Below are 7,014 nucleotides of genomic sequence, written 5' to 3'. Positions count from 1 at the left end.
CGGCGGGCGCACATTGCCAAGTGGAAGGCCCTACTGTGGCAGCTGGCCACCATATGTCATCAGGTAAGATTCTCAGCTGTGGCTAACAGTGGGCACATGTCGACAGGTGAAAGACCCTGCTGTGGCTGCCAACAGACACACAGATTCAGGTAAGAGGCACTCAGTGGCAACTGGCGAGCATCAGGTTATCGGTTGGTTTGTAGATTAAAGGGACCTAACTGTAGGTTCATCAGTCTGAAGAGTAGGCCTATGTTCCCCAAAGTGTTAGCGGATTTCGTGACTGTGATTCGTGCAGTAGGGCTGAGATGATTCTCTCACCGAAAAAAGGACACTGTGATTACAACAAAATTAATATTTCTGTAATTATATTTTCTATGTAATTTAAGTGAACAAGGACTCGCAAGTTTTTGTTCTCTTTCTTTCTGGTCAGCCATTGTCTAGTGCAAGAAAAAAAAATTGTTGCTCGGTCAATATTATATAGAGATTTTGTTATTTGTGCGCATTTTGCATAGTAATGCCTATTTAATTTCACTGTGTACGTTATTACGACTAATCATACTTTTTTCCTCAGGTTTCTTCATGAATTTGATAATTAAATGTTGCTTACGTTGTGTGGGGGTGTCTGTTGGTGAATGATCGCTTATTAACAGCACCTATCAGTGTAATACATTTGGTTTGCTTTCAAAATAGAACCTGCATCTAAAGTTTCACTTTTCGGAAAACGAAGTCCGATAGCTTTTAGGCATAAATCGTGTCCCAAAATTATATTCGCCAACAGACAATCCTGGTAGAGGAGACAAGCTAAAAAAATATGAATCATGATGGTGGTAATTAAATCCCACTTTCAATATGAAAAAAAATATTTTTATGTGATTGTTCAAGTACGTAAATTTTCTTTATTTAATTGAAGATTCAATTAGCCAAGGATAATTTTAATTTGATTCAAACTTGCATTTGAGTTCAAAAATTTTAAAAGCCAGAATAATTATAAAACCCAATAAAAAATAATAATTTAAAGCCACCATTAGAAGAGGTGTAATGTTCTGCTGTGGTTGCCAGTGGGGATGTGTCGTCAGCCACACAATGTCTGGTGAAAGACTCTGGTGTGTCGCAGTAAACGTGGTGAGCAAATAGGGCCTACAGCAGCACAACTGGTATGAAAACGCAATGGTGAACTCTAAAGCTGCGATTGTCTTCAGCAATCCATTCTTTTTGCCCTATCCTCAAGAGGAAGCTTTCAGTGGCGATAAGTGGATATGTGAAATGAGTAACTTCTTTATCTCACCATGAGGTTCGCTTTCACCTGCTTGTCTGCGATGTTATGTATCCTCTCTGGCCTTTCAACATGTTCACATTCTTTTCCATTCTGTAATTTTTAACATGCGCTAATGTATCTAACATCTGCTACAAGTGGACAAGATCCTTCGGAGTTGAAGCAATCTGTAGTCTTCCACGATAATTGTACTGCAGTGAGAAGAAATATATGGCACTAGTTCTGGACAAAGATTGGCATTATCCCTGATTTTCCGATATAGTTCGTTTCCCAACACGCAAGAGCTTATAGTAAAATGGCTCTAGAACACTTATCTCACCACGTTAACCCTGTATTACATAACATAACATACATACCGTCTGGTGAGAAAGATGTATGAGACAGGCGAAATACCCTCAGACTTCAAGACGAGTATAATAATTCCAATCCCAAAGAAAGCAGGTGTTGACAGATGTGAAAATTACCGAACTATCAGTTTAATAAGTCACAGCTGCAAAATACTAACGCGAATTCTTCACAGACGAATGGAAAAACTGATAGAAGCCGATCTGAGGGAAGATCAGTTTGGATTCCGTAGAAATGTTGGAACACGTAAGGCAATGCTGACCCTACGACTTATCTTAGAAGAAAGATTAAGGAAAGGCAAACCTACGTTTCTAGCATTTGTAGACTTAGAGAAAGCTTTTGACACTGTTGATTGGAATACTCTCTTTCAAATTCTGAAGGTAGCAGGGGTAAAATATAGGAAGCGAAAGGCTATTTACAGTTTGTACAGAAACCAGATGGCAGTTATAAGAGTCGAGGGGTATGAAAGGGAAGCAGTGGTTGGGAAGGGAGTGAGACAGGGCTGTAGCCTATCCCCAATGTTATTCAATCTGTATATTGAACAAGCAATAAAGGAAACAAAAGAAAAGTTCGGAGTAGGTATTAAAATCCAAGGAGAAGAAATAAAAACTTTGAGGTTCGCCAATGACATTGTAATTCTGTCAGAGACAGCAAAGGACTTAGAAGAGCAGTTGAACGGAATGGATAGTGTCTTGAAAGGTGGACATAAGATGCTTCTGTACCCTCCTGGCATCTAGTGGCAGTCCGCTGCACCAGTTGTAGTTCCTGTTTGTTGTGAAATATGGCCATCAGGACTCTGGGAAGTACATATCCCACCAAACAAAGGTATTTTAATGATTATTGGGAAGTATGGTTACCACCAAAGTAGTTTCTGGAAGGGGCTTGGGAAGTAGACTTACCACGAAATTAATCTGTCATTTGTGGCTCTTGTGAAGCATACTTATCACCGACTTAGGGGTATCCCAAAGCTTTTAAGAATATGTGTTACCACCTCTGTCTATGCCTGACATATTTTGGTAGTATACTGCACCAGTGTATGAAAACTGCTACAACAATCAGTTTCTGTTTGTCGTGGGATTACTACTATTGTTGCAATGCATTGCTTCACTTCTTGCAATATACATTTATGTGAACTGTACCAGCTTGTACCTTTATTGTGTGATCAAGTTTCAAGGTTTTTTTTCACATTGTGGTAAGTAAAATTTTACGTTGGTAATAAATATTTTCTAAATAAAGTAAAAGAAACCATAAAATAAAAACAGGAAACACTTAATTTTTTTGTGTAATGGCAACATACAACAACTCACAAAAATGGAGTGGAAAATCCATTTACCACCACAGTTTTAATACCTCACAACAGCACCTTGGTGATTCATGTACGTCCATAGTTTTTCGTCCTAAATCACACAATAAAGTTATCAATGAATAAGTATAGTCAGTTGATCACAATTGTAATAGGACGGCAGAAAAATTATCTTCACTGAGTTGCTACAAAAAATGTGCCCATGAAATGGTTAACAGACAATCGACTGAAACTCTACAGTTTGTCATGTAAAATATTTCTTTTCAGGAGAATAACATTTTAAAATTACAATAGGCCTAATATATGAATTAACGAACTTGAACAAACCAAAATATGGTTAAAGAAGCAACTATTTGACACAATGTGGTGTCTTAGGAATTCTTCTGAGCTATGACTTTTTTACTATTTGATCCTCCCCTGCCATCACAATTTCATTTCTCAAAGCTACCCCTCATGTCCTCTGTTCTACTCATCTGTTTCGATCATTACTCAATGCTCCCATTGAAACATATCGAGGTCCCCACATCCACGATTTTTGATATTTCTCAATTTCATTCTGCATTTCGTAATAGGAACAAACTGAGACGTTTTCTGGAACGATGACTTAAATGCAATATATGGAAATCGAGATAGGGAGCATCAAATATTTGATGTCGTGCTTTCATTCATTTCAATCACTTGTACATGCGCGAAATTTCGGTCAAATAGAAAGCCATATAGTTGTTTCAGAACAAATGATGCTATAGTGTACTACACATGACGCACATACTGATTTGAACTGCTAATCCAGTAACACACTTACGTTGTTTTTCCATAGATCACTGTATAATACAAACAAGAAAACAACAATTTTCATATATGACTATTAAACAGTCATTAAATATAGAAGTAGCGTACTCGGATCATAAGGCAACAAATATATTTTTATTTGGCAAACATAAATAGTAGCTAATATAGATACAAAGCCCATGCCTACCACAGTAGTACAAGTTTATATGCCAACTAGCTCCGCAGATGATGAACAGACTGAAGATAGATATGATGCGATAAAAGAAATTATTCAGTTAGTGAAGGGAGACGAAAATTTAATAGTCATGGGGGGACTCAAATTCGATAGTAGCAAAAGGAAGAGAATGAAAAGTAATAGGTGAATTTGGAATTGGGGTAAGGAATGAAAGAGGAAGCCGCCCGGTAGAATTCTGCTCAGAGAATCATGAATCATGAAAGAAGGTTGTATATGTGCAAGAGGCGTGAAGACACTGTAGGATTGCAGATAGATTATGTAATGGAAGACAGAGATTTAGGAACCAGGTTTTAAATTGTAAGACATCTTCAGGGGCAGATGTGGTCTCTGATCACAATCTATTGGTTATGAACTGTAGATAAAACTGAAGAACCTGCAAAAAGGTGGGAATTTAAGGAGATGGGACCTGGATAAACTGAAAGACCCAGAGGTTGTAGAGAAATTCAGAGAGAGTGTTGCAGGACGATTGACACGAATGGAGTACAAGAAGAACGGGTAGCTTTGAGAGATGAAATAGTGAAGGTAGCAGAGGATCAAGTAGGTAAAAAGACGAGGGGTAGTAGAAATACTTGGGTGACAGAAGAGGTATTGAATTTAATTGATGAAAGTACACAATGTAAAAATGCAGTAAATAAAGCAGATGAAAAGGAGTACAAAGATCTCAAAAATGAGATCGACAGGAAGTGCAAAATGGCTAGAGAACAAATGTAAGGATGTAGAGGCATATATCACTAGCGGTTAGATAGATACAGCCTACAGGAAAATTAAAGAAACCTTTCTAGAAAAGAGAACCACCTGTATGAATATCAAGAGCTCAGATGGGAATCCAGTCCTCAGCAAAGAAGGGAAAGCAGAAAGGTGGAAGGAGTACATAGAGGGTCTATACAAGGCAACATACTTGAGGACAGTATTATGGAAATGGAAGAAGACGCAAATGAAGATGAAATGGGAGATATGATACTGCCTGAAAAATTGGACAGAGCGCTGAAAGACCGAAGTCGAAACAAGGCCCTGGGAGTAGACAACATTCCATTAGAACTACTAAAAGACCGAAGTCGAAACAAGGCCCTGGGAGTAGACAACATTCCATTAGAACTACTGACAGCTTTGGGAGAACCAGGCCTAACAAAACTCTGTCATCTGGTGAGCAAGAGGTGTGAGACAGGCGAAATTCCCTCAAACTTCAAGAAGAATATAATAATTCAAATCTCAAAGAAAACAGGTGCTAACAGATGTGAAAATTACCGAACTATCAGTTTAATAAATCACACCTGCAAAAAAGTAACACGAATTAGAGAAGAGTGGAAAAACTGGTAGAAGCTAACCTCAGAAAAGATCAGTTTGGATTCCGTAGAAATGTTGCAACATGCAAGGCAATACTGACCCTAGGAGTTATCTTAGACTACAGGTTAAGGAAAGGCAAACCCATGTTTCTAGCGTTTGTAGACTTAGAGTAGGCTTTTGGCAATGTTGACTAGAATACTCTCTTTCAAATTCTGAGGGTGGTAGGGGTAAAATAAAGGGAGCAAAAGGCTGTTTACAACTTGTATAGAAACCAGATGGCAGTTAATAAGAGTCACGGGGCTTGAAAGGAAAGCAGTAGTTGAGAAAGGGGTGAGACAAGTTTGTAGCGTATCACCTATGAGAGTAGATGTAGGGAGGATATAAAATATAGATTGTCTATGGCAAGGGAAGTGTATCTGAATAACAGAAATTTTTTAACGTTGCGTATATATTTAAGTGTCAGGAAGTCTTTTCTGAAAGTATTTGTGTGGAGTGTAGTCATATATCGAAGTAGAACACAGACAATAACTAGTTTAGAGAAGAAGAGAATAGCTTTCGAAATGAGCTGCTACTGAAGAATGCCGAAGATTAGACGGGTAGATCACGTTAACTATTGAAAAGGTACTGAATAGAATTGGGGATAAGAGGAATTTGTGGCACAACTTGACTAGAGGAAGGGATCGGTCGGTAGGAGACGTTCCGAGGCATCAAGGGATCACCAATTTAGTATTGGAGAGAAGTGTGTAGGGTAAAAATGGTAGAGGGAGACCAAGGGATGAATACACTAAGCAGATACAGAAGGATGTAGGTCATAGTAGTTACTGGGAGATGAAGAAGCTTGCACAGGATAGAGTAGCATGGACAGCTTCATCAAATCAGTCTCTGGACTGAAGACCACCACAACAACAACAACAATCACAAGTACTGCATTTATGTATCGGATCACTTTTCTTTGTATTCCTTATATAATTACTGCCTTGCTAACCTACTTCTATCTTCATGTACACTGAGTGTAAAAAGTATTTGCTTTGAACCTTGTTTAGGAAACAACTTGCTGTGCTAACAACAATGCTCCCGAAAAATGGTGACACTGTAGTATTCATTTATTCATTCACTGCCCATAGACATATCACCAAAAGAAGAACTAGCTCCTGGTGCAAACCTACAATACACTGTATGGAGGTCCCTCAACCGCCTAAGAGTGGGCGTCCCCCAATGCAAGATCAACCTGATGAAATGGGGATTCCTTCCAGAGAGCACAGACGCCTCTTGCGTCTGCGGGGCTGAAGATCCAAGCCACCTACTTGTATGTCCCATCATGGACAACCTGTGCACAGTACAAGTTGTTCATGAGGGAAATGACAAAGCTATCGCAGCTGCTATATTTTGGAAATGCTGACCGGATACATAAATGAATGATTTTACATGCTAAGTGCACCAAATAAAACAAAACTTCATGCAGTCGTCCTTCAAGCTGCACAATGAGTATTTGGACACTGGTGGCTTTCTTTCAGTAGTTACTGTGATTCGGCAGACATCAAGCCAATAATCAAATTCCTCCCACACTCGGCGCAGCATGTCCCCATCAATGAGTTCAAAAGCATCGTTGATGCGAGCTCGCAGTTCTGGCACGTTTCTTGGTAGAGGAGGTTTAAACACTGAATCTTTCACATAACCCCACAGAAAGAAATCGCATGGGGTTAAGTCGGGAGAGCGTGGAGGCCATGACATGAAATGCTGATCATGATCTCCATCACGACCGATCCATCGGTTTTCCAATCTCCT

Source organism: Schistocerca piceifrons, chromosome 9, assembly GCF_021461385.2.
Source record: "Schistocerca piceifrons isolate TAMUIC-IGC-003096 chromosome 9, iqSchPice1.1, whole genome shotgun sequence".
NCBI classification, from domain to species: Eukaryota; Metazoa; Arthropoda; class Insecta; order Orthoptera; family Acrididae; genus Schistocerca; species Schistocerca piceifrons.
Note: the sequence above shows the minus strand (reverse complement) of the source record.